Raw genomic sequence first — 17727 nt, forward strand, 5'->3', positions numbered from 1 at the left:
TTCCCTTTCTTTCTTTCCTGCTTTCTTTCTTTCTTTCCTTATTTCTTTCCTTCTTTCTTTCTTTCCTTCCTTCCTTCCTTCTTTCTTTCTTTCCTTCCTTCTTTCTTTCTTTCTCTTTCCTTCTTTCTTTCCTTCTCTTTCTTTTTCTTTCTTTCTTTCTTTCTTTCTTTCTTTCTTTCTTTCTTTCTTTCTTTCTTTCTTTCTTTCTTCCTTTCCTTCTTTCTTTCTTTCTTTCCTTCTTTCTTTCTTTCCTTCTTTCTTTCTTTCTTTCTTTCTTTCTTTCTTTCTTTCTTTCTTTCTTTCTTTCTTTCTTTCTTTCTTTCTTTCTTTCTTTCTTTCTTTCTTTTTCTTTCTCTCTTTCTTTCTTTCTCTGTCTCTCTTTCTCTCTTTCTCTTTCTTTCTCTTTCTTTCTTTCTTTCTTTCTTTCTTCTTTCTTTCTCTCTCTCTCTTTCTCTCTTTCCCTCTTTCCCTCTTTCCCTCTTTCCCTCTTTCCCTTTCTTTCCTTCTCTCTTTCTCTTTCTTCCTTCCTTCCTTCCTTCCTTTCCTTCTTTCCTTTTCTTTCCTTCTTTCTTTCTTTTTTTCTTTCTTTCTCTTTCTTTCTTTCTTTCTTTCTTTCTTTCTTTCTTTCTTTCTTTCTTTCTTTCTTTCTTTCTTTCTTTCTTTCTTTCTTTCTTTCTTTCTTTCTTTTCTTCTTCTTCCTCCCTCCCTCCCTCCCTCCCTCCTTCCCTCCTTCCTTCCTTCCTTTTATCCACTCCCTTGTTTGGTTTCTCAGGGTTGAGTGAGAACTTTAAGGATCTAAGAAATTTAATGACAGAAGCTTAAACAAAGGCATATTCATTTTTGTTTATTTGTTTGCTTTTTTAAACAAGCATTGTGTTGATCTTTATGCATGTAAGAAAGTGCAACGAAGTCAGGACTATGCAAAAAAAAAAAAAAGTTAAAGGTGTAAGTATGAGTTATTTAAATGTTTTTGTTTGTTTGTTTATACTAAGCTAGAGGTAAATGTGTCTCTTACCAAAAGGCTTTGTTTATACAGGCCGTATTTATAGATAACTGAATTTTTCAACTCTTTTAGTATTGGCCTTAACTGTAAATGGTAGTTTGGATGGCTGCCATCAGGCCATTAGTTAACTGAAACCTTGATCTTTATTAAATAAAATAACAAATACATGTTCAAAAAAAAAAATAATAATAAATTTTACTACTGCAGCATCACAGATTCAGTATTTTTAGCAGAAAGAAAGCTTCAGGAAGTTCAAACATAATTTACAGTTCTGTGTTAAACTTCTGGATCATTGTTGCCAAGTAATCGTTTTAGTAATTTATAGTTTTACAGGGCCTTGTTTTACATAGAGAAGACTACAAATTCCTTGATGTTATTCTGAAAGCTGATGCAGAAAACAGGAACCAACTTGGGCAGTCTCATGTTTGTACTAACCACTACATGAAATTAATTGTTTCAAGTGAAGATATATTCTCTCAACATATGTATGTTATCTTTCTAGGTTAATGACTACTCATTCTCAATTTAATCAAGACTTATTAAAAAATTCATTAGGTTTTATTTTTTCTGGGTGTCAGATATTTCTTGATCAGAAGTTACTGGTTTAACTAAACAATCATGGCATTGCAAAAATGCATATGCAACACTCATTTGATCTACGTACCACAATTTACAGAGAATCATAGCTAGATTTAATCTTAGACAGACTTAAGTGATCATTAAATAAGTGAAAATGAACTGAACTAAAACCCCATTCTAAAGTAAATAATATCTTGTCATGGAGTTCAAGGAAGATGTGTGTGTGTGGATGTATTTCAAGGCAAAGGAAGTTTTGCATAGATTTCTTTCTGGGAATTTAGTAGGCATTTCATTACTTGGAATTTATCACTAACCAATTAATTTTCCACTTTTCATTGGATCTTAAACTCATTGAGGGCTTTAAAGTATATGAAGTCTCTTGGTATTTGTCTTAAATCTAATCAGACTTTAGTCATACTTACATAGGCACAAAGAATAATAAAAAGTTTGTGACATTTTCTATTGATATTAACAACTGCATTTATAGCTATTCAGGCAATGCAGCTTACAAAAAATATGGTGTATAAATGGATTTTTATTAATCGTTATCTGTTTTCTACAGCAGGCTGGTGTCACCCCTCATTTAATCCTCTTCTTCAAAGAAAACGCCCTTATCTGCTAAAGTACATTTGCTAAAGTTTCTCTAATGGCAAGAAAATTAATGGTTTATTTTTTTTTTTAGCAAGTCATTTTTATTTAGGAACTCATAGAGCTGTTTTCACATATCTTTGGTTTTAGAATATTTATTTTTATTCATTTTTCTTACATCCCAGTTCTAACAAATCAAAACTTTGTTTTATAATAATAATAATTAATTAATATTAATATTTTAATAATAATTTGTTTTATAATGAGGAGTGCAAAATAAATTTTAGAGCTTAATTATATCTAGCATCTACTTGTCTTACTTCTTATTAGCCAAAAAAACCCTAAGAAGAAAAACAGAAATTCTTATCAGCATTTGGTTACACGTGGGAAAAGAAGAAAAACTATTCTTCATCCAGTGTGGAAGATGACGCTTACTCCCCTTAATGCAATTAATCAATAAATAAATGGTGATTTGGATTATACAGTTCATTTTGCTTCACTGATGTTACTGAAGTAAGAGATTTATAAATACAGATAATTAAAGCTGTGGAACTGTTTCTTCATGTACTTAGACTGTGTACTTGTAAGTTCATGGATTCATTCGTGTCTTCACTGATAAGCATTCAGACTCTATGTTGTATTTAATATTACATAATATAGATATAATTGCTTATTTCAGGGGATGTATCACCTTATTAGTATCTAAGGAAGGCATGGTAAATTTAAAACTAAGGTTTAGTTTATTTTGTAAATGAACTTAAGTATCAAAACCGCATTCATGGAAAATCTGGAAACAAACTAGAAACAAATCAGTAGTACCACTGTCTATCCAGCATCTGTGTAGCAATAGATACCCCATTTGCTCATTCTAGTGAAGTGTAAGTAATTCTTTCCCTGACAGGTCACGTTCTCATTTACATAAATCTAGACTTTTGCATCTTAATGTCTAATGGATTAATTTTATATGTTAGAAAGTTCTTGAAACTTCAAGAGCATTTAATTTTATTTTTTTTTAATCAATGTAGAATGCATTTCATATTATTAATACAAGAAGCATCAGAATTTATCAGGCAGAAACTTAAACGGCTACTGTAATTTGCATTAAAAATAAATAAATATAGTTTTAAATAAAGTTTAAATACAGTAAATAAATACAGTTTTAATAGTTAGCATATTTTTAAATCTTGCCCATTTGCTCTTCATACTCTTCCCCATATTCTTCTGATGACATAGCTCCATTTGATTTTTGTCTTTGGAGATGCATCTAAGTGATTTGAGAGAAGTAGTAAATCATTGGAAAACAAAATTTACCGCTTGTGAAAGCCAGTCCGTCTAGAAAAGTCATGGTAAAAATAACCTAAATGGGTTTGGGACCCTAAATATTTAGGTTCCAAAACAGCAATGAAGCATTTGATGGCAGTAAGCACGACAATCACAGTTTCCATACATCCATTTTCTTTTGACCAAATTAAGCTATTTATTATTCCACTAAGTCCTTACAGTGAATAAAATAGTTATGTTGACTTGTTTAAGTGGAAAGTTATGTTGACTTGTTTATGTGGAAATGTTTCACAGGATTAGATCAGCAGCTTGAAGGGTCTGCAATAGGTCATGGTTCCCACAGTTCAGAGCTGATTGATGGGCTCAGTAGCCCACCAGCTGCAGTTTTTATACAATAGCAAGCACTTCTGCTACTATTATGGACTCCAACATGGGTCTGAACATTTCTCCTCTGATGACAGAAATCATTACTTTATGAAAAATTGTCATCAAGAGTGAGGATCTCTCACTTGCAACTATAGAGCCATACTAGACAAACTGTCTATGTGTGGGGATGATTGCATTTTTCAGTACACAGTGTAAAAATTCATTAAAGACCGTACCCAAAGAATAGTAAGATGCAAAAAGAGTATTACCTGCATACAAATGCTAACCATATAGTTGTCAATATATTAAACCATATGAATATTTATTATACAGAGTACCTTAGATAAAATATCAACATGTACATCAACATCTACAGCCAAAGACAAAATGATTACAATGAGTTTCATTTTCCAGATTAAATAAATTCTTCAGAAAAAGAAAAACACTTTTCAGATTCTCTGCCGTACTTAATATCACAGACTACAGACTGAGTTCCTTCTTTAAGGATGAGTTTATTAATGGATTAGACAGTGTACTTACAAATAAATTTCAGCAAATATTGTAAAAACTATTTGAGAAAAAATATATATGCTCTAGGTGACCCTGCTTGAACAGGGAGGGGGTGGACTAGATTATCTCTGGAGATCCCTTCCAACCTCAACCATTCTGTGATTCTGTAATTCTCTGATGTATGGGGGGTCAGCAAAATAACAATTACATATAATTTGAGAACAATTTATATGGGGGGGTCAGGAAAACAGATACCTTGGACTTCAGAAGGGCAGACATTGAACTATTCAGGACACTGGTAGGGAGGGTCCCTTGGGAGTCAGTCCTGAAGGGCAGACGGGTCCAGGAAGGCTTGACACTCTCCAAGAAGGAAGTCTGAAAGGCACAGGAGCAGGCTGTTCCCACGTGCCATAAGATGAGCTGGTGGGGAAGACTGGTGCAGCTGAACAAGGAACATTTGCTGAGTCTCCGGGAGAAAAAGAGAATTTATGTCTAGTGGAAGCAGGGACAGGCAACTTCGGGAGAGTACAAGGATGTTGCCAGCATATGCAGGGAAAAGATCAGAAAAGCCTAGCAAGAGCTCAACCTGGCCACTGTGATAAACGGTAACAAAAAATGTATTAACAGATATATTAACGGTAAGAGGAGGGCCAAGGAAATCTCCATTCTTCACTGGATGCAGGGGGGAACAGGATTATCGAGGAGAAGGAAAAGGCTGAGATTCTCAATGCCTTCTTTAAATCTGTCTTTACTAGTCAGACAGACCACTTATTCTTAGAGTACTCAGCCTCCCAGCCTGGAAGTGTGGGATGGGGAGCAGAAGAAACCCCTCACTGTTCAGGTGGAAACAGTTAGAGACCTGCTGCTCCACCTGGACTGTCACAAGTCCATGAAAACAAATGGGATTCACATGAGGGTGCTGTGGGAGCTGGTGGACGTGATTGCTGAGCCACTCTGCATCAACTGTTAGCAGTCATGGTCAACGGAGAGGTCCCAGATGACTGGAGACACTCTAATGTGACTTCCATCTATAAGAAGGGTCATAAGGAGGACTCAGGGAACTACAGGCCTGTCAGCTTTACCTCAGTGCCAGGGCAGGTGATGGAACAGATCATCTTGAGTGCAATCACACAACATGTGCAAGACAACCAGGGAATCAGGCCCAACCAAAATGGGTTCATGAAAGGCAAGTCCTGCCTGACCAACCTCATCTCCTTCTATGACTAGGTGACCTGCCTGGTGGATGAGGGAAAGGCTGTTGATGTAATCTACCTAGACCTCAGCAAAGCCTTTGACATAGTCTTCCACAGTATTCTTCTGGAGAGGCTGGCAGCCCATGGCTTGGACAGGTACACTCTTTGCTAGGTTAAAAACTAGCTAGGTTAAAAATTGGGCCCATAGAGTGGTGATGAATGGAGTGAAATCCAGCTTGTGACAGGTCATGAGTGGTGTTCCCCAGGGGTGAGTGTTGGGGCCCATCCTCTTTAATATCTTTATTGATGATTTGGATGAGGGAATTGAGTGCACCCTCAGATGACACCAAGTTGGGGGAAAGTGTCAATCTTCAAGAGGGTAGGAAGGCCCTGTAGAGGGACCTAGACAGGTTGGATTGATGGGCAGAGGCCAATGGGATGAGATTCAACGTGGCTAAGTGCCAGGTCCTGCACTTTGGCCACAACAACCCCATGCAATGCTACAGGCTTGGAGAAGTGTCTGGAAAGTTGGCTGATGAGAAGCTCAGCATGAGCCAGCAGTGTGCACTTGCATCTCAGAAAGCCAACTTGGGCTTCATCAGCTCTTGGGCTTCATCAAAATAAGCATGGCCAGTAGGTTGAGGGAGGTGATTCTGTCCCTCTTCTCTGCTCTCGTGAGGCCCCACCTAGAGTACTGTGTTCAGCTCTGGTGCCCCCAATATAAGAAAGACATGGACCTGTCCAGAGGAAGAGTCCAGAGGGTTACAAGAATGATCAAAGGGCTGAAGCATATCTCCCATGAATAGAGGAGGAAAGAGTTGGGGTTGTTCAGCCTAGAGAAGAGAAGGTTCTAAAGATACCTTATGGTGGCCTTCCAGAACTTAAAAACCTACAAGAAAGCTGGAGGGGGACTCTTTATCTGGGAGTTTACTGGTAGGACATGTTGTAATGGCTTTAAACTAAAAGAAGATAGATTTAAATTAGATATAAGGAAGAGATTCTCTACTCAGAGGGTTGTGAGGTTGCCCAGAGAAGCTGTGGATACTCCATTCCTGGAAGTGTTGAAGGCCAAGTTGGATCAGGCCCTCATCAACCTGCTCTACTGGATGACATCCCTGCCCATGGCAGGGGGTTTGGAACTAAGGTCCCTTCCAACCCAAGCCATTCTATGATTCTGTAATAAGCTAATGCCGCCTTCTTCTTCTGATTGTTACTTTTCATGTAATGGTGAAGGAACAAATATTAAATGGATCTGAAAGTGAGAACACCATAATATATGCATCTAGTTTTCTCAATATCGATGGGAAGAACAAATCATATCTGGTCTAAACCATAATTCTCATTTACTTTTCCCCCATTACCTTAATATTGGGAGAAATCTCATCTAAGACTCTCATTATTTTGGTATGGCTTAAGGTAGGAATAAATAAATCCCAAAATTGCTACGGGATGTGTATAATTTGTTCTGTCATCTTACATTTGTCTCTACAAAGCTGAAAAATAACTTAAAAGATTAATGGATTAATGGATTATACATTCCATTGTATCTTTAGAAGGAAAACACAGAATATAAAGTTCTTAACTGAATGTTATAATAGTAATCTAATCTTCAAGCTATTGTAACTATTCAAATGTCACTACTACTGCATTTCTTAAATTTGTGATGGCAGCAAATACTGTTTAAGTGAAGTGTGTGTACATAATGAATCCGCGTATGTCATTTTTAATTAGCATTCTCTACAATGCTAATTAAAAATCTTATCATGATAAGACTTTTTTTGCCTCTGCATTTTTCAGAGGCATTGTCTTCAGAAATGAGTCTTAAATGTATTGATGACATGATACATGATATTAGCAGATATTTGTTACATAATATTTGCAGATACAATAAAAATACTAATATTCTTTTTTATTGTACTCTGCTATTACTGACGTGAAATTTTCCTCAGAGAGACATCTTGTATGGAATGTATTTCATATATTATAACTCTTGATTTATCCAAATATCATATTCTCCTGAATTAAAGATAATAAAGACTATGAACTATCATAATTCACTCTTGCTAAGACTTGTTATAGAGGAGGCAAGACTAACAGCATTTTTTTGTTGTTGTTGTTGCCATTGTTGTTGTTTTGTTGTTGTTTGTTTGTTTGTTTTTTCCTATGGCAAATATAATGAGAGCAATAATTTCATAAAGATATTAACACCATATTTAACAACTGCAATAGCAGAGGAGTCCACCAAAACCATCTGTCATGGAAAAATAAATAAATAAATTAATTAATTAATTAATATCAGAATCAAATATACTAAACAAATTAAATCAAATATCAAACATATTAAATCAAATTTCTAATGTATCAGGAAGAAGGGAAGGGGAGGGAAGGGGAGGGAAGGGGAGGGAAGGGGAGGGAAGGGGAGGGAAGGGGAGGGGAGGGGAGGGGAGGGGAGGGGAGGGGAGGGGAGGGGAGGGGAGGGGAGGGGAGGGGAGGGAAGGGAAGGGAAGGGAAGGGAAGGGAAGGGAAGGGAAGGGAAGGGAAGGGAAGGGAAGGGAAGGGAAGGGAAGGGAAGGGAAGGGAAGGGAAGGGAAGGGAAGGGAAGGGAAGGGAAGGGAAGGGAAGGGAAGGGAAGGGAAGGGAAGGGAAGGGAAGGGAAGGGAAGGGAAGGGAAGGGAAGGGAAGGGAAGGGAAGGGAAGGGAAGGGAAGGGAAGGGAAGGGAAGGGAAGGGAAGGGAAGGGAAGGGAAGGGAAGGGAAGGGAAGGGAAGGGAAGGGAAGGGAAGGGAAGGGAAGGGAAGGGAAGGGAAGGGAAGGGGAGTTGATATTAAGCAGTTGATATATTTCCTAAGTTGCTTAATTTTTAAATATTTTTTATTCATGCAGTACTACATTGATTTCACACTCATACATCTCACACCACAGATGTAACAGTATTTTATTGCTTGCAATATTTTAGTCCAATAATCAGAGTATTTTATGAAAAAAAATAAAATGGTATTTTAAAGTTATTAATTTAATATATAATTTAGTACCAGAGCAGTCACAATTAAAATACTAACAACTTTTTTTTTCTTTTGCTGGGTTTAAAGTGTTCGTTACATGTGATTTTGAGTAGAGATAAATAAAAATAAGAATAAATAAGAATTAAATAGTATTTGTTTTATCACTTCAAATGATGATTTACTAAAAAGTTAGTGATTTCTGACCTCGGTTTTTCTGTAGGGATCAATTAGAATTAAAGTATCTTGCCTAAAGAACAAATAACAAAAGCATCATCTGTAGATAATATAAAATTACAGAGGGAAAAATATTTATAAACAGAGGTTGCCCTGAAGATATTTTGATGATGACTGTACAATACCCTGAAAAATAAACAAACAAACAAACAAACAAACAAAAAAATGGAAAGTACAAATATTCTCTCTATTTTACAGGAATGTTCAATTACAAATAGAATCATATAAAGCCAGTAACAATGGGCATCTTGAAGCAATTTGAGTTATTAATATTAAAATCAATATAAAAGTGACATAACTTTAAAATTTTGGTTACTTGTATAACAATAATGAAAAAAAGGTCACAGAAAAAAAAAATCTTCTTGGTTTCTAATAACTAATAATGAACAGAACTTAGTGCTGAAAGAATTAAGTTGAAAATTTAATTTATTTTCTTCTTCGCAAATTGCATATAGCTCAGTATTTCACTGGATATTTGAGATGTCTCATTGAATGACAGAAAATAACAATAGACTTGCAGGTTTTTTTGTAGCCAATCAGTAAAAATTCAGTCTTACTATAGAGAGAAAGAAGTTGGTGTTATGACCGTTCTTTAAAACAAGAAGCTGATTAATTTTTAACTGAAGTAAGAAAAAAAAAAAAAAAAGAGGCTTCCAGCATAGATGGCCACAGTACTTCAATCTGTTTTCATCATATATTTAATTCCTGAACTTATCACAATATACATTATAGAGAAATGTTCAATTTTGATTTGAAGAATTTCTAGACATTTCTATACATTTCTAGTAAAGTGTTCTACTAGTTAATTCTTACCAGTAAAATATTGAACATCTTAATAGTATGGGTCTTGTGAAATGAAATTTGGATGCAAACTGGGTGCATAAGTCATGCGGAAAGAGGTCCCATGCCAAGTTCCTAACTTAGGTGTCTATAATACTGTGATATGAACCTGAGGATAAAGAGGATACTTTAATCTTAAATCACAAATATAACCTTACTCAAAGATGTTCATGTCAGCTAATTTCTTAAAAAAAATAAAATGAAAAATAAAATAAAACAAAATAAAATAAAATAATAAATAAATAAATAAAATAAAATAAAATAAAATAAAATAAAATAAAATTAAATTAAATTAAATTAAATAAATAAAAAGTGATCTAAAAATGTAACTAATGCCAAATTTCAAACGGATTTGCTATATTAAAATAATTAAAATATATATATTCAACACATTAACCTCTATTTTTGGAGTTATATGCTGCCTGTAAATTATTGAGTTTGGTAAAACATCCCCTTTCATAATTGTATATGACATTGCAATGCAGAAACTCAAGGAGAATCATTGGGGCAGGCTGGTCTGTCTTTGACTCAAAGCATATTTACACACTGTGTAATGCAACACGATTTAGTTTCCACTCAGTCCATGAATTCAAGAGCCTTATTCATGCTTGAAAGATGTGGACTATCTGCTAGAGCCACCTGCACCCAATCTTCTTATTTTTGAGAGTGTTGTTGGTGTTTTGTGTGTGTGTGTGTGTGTGGGTGTGTGTGTGTGTTGTGGTTTAACCCGGCTGGCAGCTAAACACCACACAGCCGTTCGCTCACCCTCCCCCCTCCCTCTCTGGGATGGGGGAGAGAAACGGGAAAGTGAAGCCGGTGAGTTGAGATAAAGGCAGTTTATTAAGACAGGAATATAAGGAATATAAGGAATATAATAATAACAATAATAATAATAATAGTGATAATGATAATAGTATTAACAATAATAATGTGTAAGAAAACAAGTGATGCACAATGCAATTGCTCACCACCCGCTGACCGATGCCCAGCCTATTCCCGAGCAGCCGGCCCCCCCACCCCGGCCAGCCACCCCTATATATTGTTTAGCATGACATCAGATGGTATGCAATACCCCTTTGGCCAGTTTGGGTCAGCTGTCCTGGGTCTGTCCCCTCCCAGCTCCTGCTGCACCCCCAGCCTGCTCGCTGGCAGGACAGAGCGAGAAGCCGAAAAGTCCTTGGCCTGGTGTAAACACTGCTCTGCAACAATTAAAACATCAGCATGTTATCAGCGCTCTTCTCATCCTAATCCAAAACATAGCACCCTACCAGCTACTATGAGCTACTTAACTCTGTCCTAACTGGAACCAGGACAGTGTGTGTGTGCGTGTGTGGTGTGTGTGTGTGTGTGTGTGTTTGTTTCATGCTGTTATCACAACCAACTTCATTTCAGGACAGCTTTCAAAACATAATCATTGCATAAACAGTAGATGACCTCAGCAGTGGTCAGTGCCTTTTAATAGAGGATGTACTTATAAAAAGAGACAACTGGTAGAATTATTACAGTGTTTCCAATTCTACGTCTTGCATGCATTAAAGAGACAGACTATGAAAGACCAGGTGGGCACATTTTTCCTAGCAGTAAATACAAGCACAACTACATTTGGATATATTTTTTGAAGCATATTTAGTGAGTGGCTTATGTGGCAAGGTTTTGGTAGTTAGGGGGAATAGGAAGGCTCAGGGTTGGCTGCTCTGTGAAGAATACAGAAGCTGCCCCATATTAGAGATAAAAGCCAGTTTCAGCTGTCTCCAAAAGAGACCCGCTGCTGGCCAGAGCCAAGCCAATGAGCAATGTTAGTTGAATCTCTGTAACGGCAGATTTAAGAAAGGAAAAATATGCTGCATAACAGCAGCTGGGAGAAAATGAGAGAGAAAAAAATCCTGCAGACACTAAGATCAGTGAAGAAGGAAGGCAAGAGGTGCTCCAGGCACCAGAGAAGAAGTTCCACTGTAGCCTGTAGAGGACCACAGTGGAGCAGGCTGTCCCCCTGCAATGCGTGCTCCACCGTCACAAACATGATCTCCATGCTGCAGCTCATGGAGGTGCCCATGTTGGAGCAGCTAGATCTGACCTGAATGAGTCATGAAGGAGGCCCGTGGAGAGCCCCTGCAGTAGCAGACTCTGGGCTGGAGATGCAGCCTGTGGAGAGGAGCTGCCAGCAGTGGAGGACCCATGTTGGAACAGTCTGTTCCTGAAGGGTGGACACAGTGTACAGAACGATATTGGAGCAGTTCCTGGAGAGCTGCTGCCTATGGGAGGTACATATAGGATCAGTTTTGAAGGGACCCCAGGGGTAGCTGGGGAAGAGAGTGACAGTGAAGGAGCAGCGGAGATGAAGCATTAGGGACTGACCTCAGCCCCTATCCCCATTCCCCTCTGCAGCTTGGGGAGGTAGAATGGAATAGATGGGCAGGGTAAGTGGATTTTTATTTATTTATTTATTTATTTTTAGAAGGGACCAGAAAGCGAGGTGAAATTGGGTAAGCTGATCGAATGAATGTTTTGATTTATATAGCAAAATGTACGGTCTTAATTTTAATGGTATGTGTGAACAGCAGCAAATTTAGCAGACAAACATCTGGCATGAGTACAAAATCTGACCAGTCAGGGTCTCTGATGTTCCCAGCCCCTTGGAGAATTACATAGCATACCTACATAAAAGAAATTGAGGGTAGGTAGGGGGCTTCTCAAGAAAAAGTAATGGTGTGAATTAATTTAATCAATAATCTTTATTTTAATCAATAAGCTTAATTTTACAATAAGCTGCCAAAGGACCATTGTTTTATATTTTTCTACATGGGATAAGATTCTGGATGAAGACACAAATTGTATTCCATAATGAATTCTACAGCAAGTTAACTGAGAAAGTTATTTGATCTGCTAATATATTAGAAAGAAGAAATAGTGAAATATCAATTCCCTATTTTTAGAATTAGGACTAAATTCATCTCTTGCTGTAACTGCACTGCCTTTCTTGAGTATTTACCAGAAATGAAATTACTGTTGTTATAAATCTTTTGCAGATTATTTCATTGGTAACTGCTTTTACCGCATTACAGTTACTTGTGTTGCATATCTATTCTAATAATATAACTTTAGAGAGCAATTAATTTTAACACTGAACCCCACGAACCCCAACACTATATAGGAATAGACTGGATGAGTATAAGAAGAACTTGTAGTGATAGAGTACACCACTAGTCTATGTGTGGCAAAGAACTGTTATAAATTAAGGATTTTGCCTAAGAATCTATGATTCCTCTTGCAAGTGAAAAAAGATACTGGTTTAATTCCTACTGGTAGTAGAAAAACTGTATATTTCTCTAGACAATTTTCTCTGTGAGGAAATTCTAAAGATTGTTAAAGGTCTTGCGAAGATCAACTGCACACTCAAAGGTTTTTATAGATACTCTCCTAGGAAGATTTACATAGTACAGAAAATTTAAAATATAAAAAGTATTTCTGCTTCAAAGAATCTCACTATACTAGATATAACCAGCACATTACCATGTATTCCATTTTATCATGTGATGGAAGTCAAGGATTTATTCTAAAGACCTATCATTCAGAGCCCTGGCATTAACACATTATTTACTCTTCCAAGGCAAAAGAATATCTTGATGGTGTGCAACTTCTAAAAAATACTTACATTGATATCTGTTGGTCAGGCTTAGTTCCAAGAACACCCTCTTGGAAATATTGCCCCCCTTATGATTAAAATGGAAATAAAGTGACTCAATTTGGAGGGAAATGTAATGCCCATCTTCCATATTGATGCTAGGGTTACACCCACAACTGTAGATCTACAAGAAGAGATTTTTATTTTTTTTTTGGTCAACTTTGTTCACAAGAGGCATTCAAATAAATTATTCCATCTAATATCTGTTATCCTATTTGCTTTTTAAATTTATCTTCCAGAAATCTTTATTTCAGGACCTCTTCCAGCAAGCTTCAAACCTAATCATCCAATTATTTGTAGATACCGACTGATTTAACTTATTACGTCTTTAAAAAAATAAAAAATAAAAAATCTGAACTATATATAATAGAGGTTTTCTGGAATAATGTTACCAAAACAATAATAGAATGCATCATTAGTAGTAGTCTGAAATACAAAGCCTTTTTATTCAGGGTTACAAGTTGAATAAAAGATAAAACTTCTTACCTGTCCATGTGATTCACACAGAAGTCCATTTATCTTAGTTGATAAAATGCTCCTAGCTAATTTAATAGTTCTAGAGACTAGACTAAAAGTTCTAGCATTAGCCTGACAGTAAAAGTTATTACAATTGAAAATCTAGGTTATGTTGAGCAGTCTGTGTTGTACCACACAGACTCAATATCTCACTCCTGCAACTCAGTACTACAACATGATAAGAAGTGGGGTTATTATAGTTTAATTTGGGAAAAAAATCAAGATTTTATAAGAAATAGAGAAATCACTATATTTTAAGATTTTGTTCTGTACTAGAATGGGCAGTAAGTACATAGAGTGTTCATTAAATGATGTATTCTACAGTACTTCAGTAAGTTGCAAACCATAAAGAATGTTTTTTTCCTCTGACTGCAACTTGACAATGAACTCTCCATTATACTGTTTTTAGTGTGAACGTCTCAAAGCTCAGATGGAAATCAGTATTATGGAAGAGTTTTTATGATTCAAGAGAGGCTGATCAATTCTTCCTGCAGTTCTGAAGTTTGGTCATTTACTTTGGGTGTTTCAATTGTTTCTTATTGGTTATTTTATTGAGTCATATGTATTTTTTTTTTTCCCATAGAAAAATCTAGGTATTTAAGATAAAATTTATTTTGTTTGCTAGGGTGAATTTAATTGTTCTGCTTTTCTTCTCCACTTCCTTTTCTACTCCATTCTCCCCCTTTCTAAAATTCACACAATCACAGAACAGATGAGGTTGGAAGGGACCTCTGGAGGTCATCTGGTCCACACGCCCCCACTGAATTTCTCTGCTGAGGGAAGACATGATTGTTTTCTCACTTTATGATTCACAGACCACTAATACTAATTCATATATAGCTTTGATAAATCTAAGTCTATGACATGTCTAAGTGACAGCTCAGTGGTGAAATTCATTTGCTTGACCTTTGTCTATTATTTGGTTTAACATTTTGGTATTTTCTTGTTACTTATTGCCCAAAGGTTAACTTTGTACATTTGAAAGTCTGGAAATGTTTCCAAGACTAAAGGCATTTCAGATTAGCATCACATTCAGAAGATTGGTAGTAGAAAGTCATAAACAGTTGGCAAAAGAAAAATGATCAACCTTAGACAGGTTACAGCACTAGATAACATATGCTGTCTAATGCTGTGTAAATCTCATTTTAAATGCTTGTGTAGATAGATTAGTGTGATAAAGTTTCAGCTTCTCACCACTTAGTTGATGCTGAAAAAAAGGTTGACAGAATCCTCCTAGAAAGGAAGAAAAGAAAGCATCCCTGATTTAGCTATATTTCTCTATGTTTTACATAGCCTGTAGGTAGTCCTATTAAAATAATTGCTAAAATATTTGCAAAACTAGAAAAGAGTACCCCTATCGAGATATGTTCAAAAGCAGTCATAGTTGAAGGCTAATCTAGATTCACATATGGGGAGAACCAAGCTTTTTCAAAAAGATAGAATATATATGAAGGGTGTTGTCGTTTAAGCCCAGCAGGCAGCTAAGTATGTACCACTCAGATGTTCAGTCACTCTCCCCAGGTGGGATGGGGCAAAGAACCAGGAAGGTAAAAGAGAGAGACCTCATGGGATGAGATAAAGACAGTTTACTAGGTAAAGGAAAAGCAGTGCACACACTGCAAAATCAAAACAAGGAATTCATTCACTACTTCCCATCAACAGTCAGGTATTCAGCCACTTCAAAATTTTCAAAACAAAATTTTCAACATTTTATCGACTACCTTAACACAAAAAGTAAATGTGAATGTAAACATGGATGCATTGACAAAAGAGGAGAGGAGAGGAGAGGAGAGGAGAGGAGAGGAGAGGAGAGGAGAGGAGAGGAGAGGAGAGGAGAGGAGAGGAGAGGAGAGGAGAGGAGAGGAGAGGAGAGGAGAGGAGAGGAGAGGAGAGGAGAGGAGAGGAGAGGAGAGGAGAGGAGAGGAGAGGGGAGGGGAGGGGAGGGGAGGGGAGGGGAGGGGAGGGGAGGGGAGGGGAGGGGAGGGGAGGGGAGGAGAAAAAGAAAAATCATCTCAATAACTGCCATAAAAAATATATTTTGATTCTGTTCCACTTACTATAAAATAGATTTGGAATTCTATCATCTCTGGTTAATTTTGTACGTTATCACTTCCCTTCAAAATCACTCTAAAAGAACAATGGTGGAAGGGAGTATCAAGGGGAATTTTAAAGTGTAAATTGAATTATTTGCTTGTTTGTCTGGAGGAAAAAAAAAAAAAAAAGAGCAAGTATTGCAACTAAAAATTAAATTTGTACAATAAAATATCTACTCACAGAATTCTATTAAAATTTTGTAAAATTTACCAATAAAGTTTTATTTCAAATAAAAAGTGTTTTATATTTGCTTTTGAAAATAAACAAATACTGAAACATAACTTTTCTTTTTCATTTTAAATTGTTTTTTCCCCCTCAGAATACAATGATATATCTTTTCAACAGAAAATAAGAAATAAGTCGTTGGATTGAATCCTTCTTTATGAAAAATTTTGTCCTAAAAATTTCTTCTTGATCTTCTTCTAAATCATCACTACAGACGATTTTTCATTTCATCTTATTGTGTCATCCCAGAGACAATAAAAAATGCATTGGAGCAGAACAATACTCCCAATGGCAAACCTTCTCTAAGAAAAGAGAATGTACAGGTTGGAATATTTTCATTTAATGTTAAAAACATCATACCATATCTCTAGCACAGCTATGCTTTTCTGTCTCTGACTTGTCATTATAATACATAGGACATTGGTCCTGAGTTTCTGAAATTTTGCATAGAGTGCTCTGCATTTTGATTTAAACATACTACAAGCAGAAGTGTTTTGAAAGAGGATAACAGTAGTTACTATAACTGAAGAGTATGTTTTAGCATTGTATAGTTCAAATCTATTGATCGCTTGAATTGTTTTCTGTGAATGGTTGGGACTGGAGTTTCAGTTTGCCTTAAATAATTTTGATAAAGCATGTATTACAGATGGTCTTGAGCAGAGAAAAATAAGCAAGCTTCTGCAAAAGATGGAAAAAAATATGGGTTGGGAAGTTTCAGCTGAGGTGAATTTCTGATTTGATGAAATGTTCTGTGACAAGATAGTCAGAAGGATTTTATGAGTACTCATTTCTCACCTCATCTTTCTACTGATATCAAAAATTCCCCAGACATCGTCGCATTCCAAGTTATGTATGGCAGATCTGGAGGACCTGTATTTCACAAGCATTTCTGCATATCATGAAATTAATGTGATGTATAGTCTCTTGAAGTCAGGCTTAGGCAGGGATCCAAATCAAAAGTGTGTAATTTGATTTTAGGTTATTATTATTATCTGATTTATACTCATTGCACACACAGACAAAATCATTCTGTGGCCAAAAATGGGTGCACTCAATATGTTTAATAGCTTAAAAATGTTCCTGGATTATTCAGATGAATTTTAAACCCTCTGTAATTTAGAAGCTTTTCACTGAAAGGTAGTGAGGCAGTGAAGTAACTAGACCAAACTGATTTCTACTGTTGTGTAGTTAAATAATTTATAATGAAATATATATGAAAACTCGGCCAGACAGTATAACTCCAAGTTATATTCACTATTTTCTATTGATGCCCATCTTGTACAGAGGCTTCAGTGAAATAAATAGAAAAGTCTTCTTAACTTCCATTAACTAAAAAAAAAAAAAAAAAAAAAAAAAAAAAGCCATTAAGATGAGAAAATGCTTTCTTCATTCCTTCATGGTTCACTGAAACCTTGGTTCTCACTATTACCTTGTATGTTTTCATATGAGTTGTATATTCTTAGGTATAGCTTGAAATTAATCTATTGTAATCTAGTGGGCTGAAATAATTCAAATTTATTTTATCAGAAGACCAACGTAAATTCAGTGATTTAATACTTTCCTAGATCACATGCCAGTTTATTTTAGAGCTTGGTAAGAAATACGTATCTACAAT

The sequence above is a fragment of the Anser brachyrhynchus genome (genome assembly GCF_964034855.1).
Source record: "Anser brachyrhynchus genome assembly, chromosome: 1".
In the NCBI taxonomy this organism is placed as follows: domain Eukaryota; kingdom Metazoa; phylum Chordata; class Aves; order Anseriformes; family Anatidae; genus Anser; species Anser brachyrhynchus.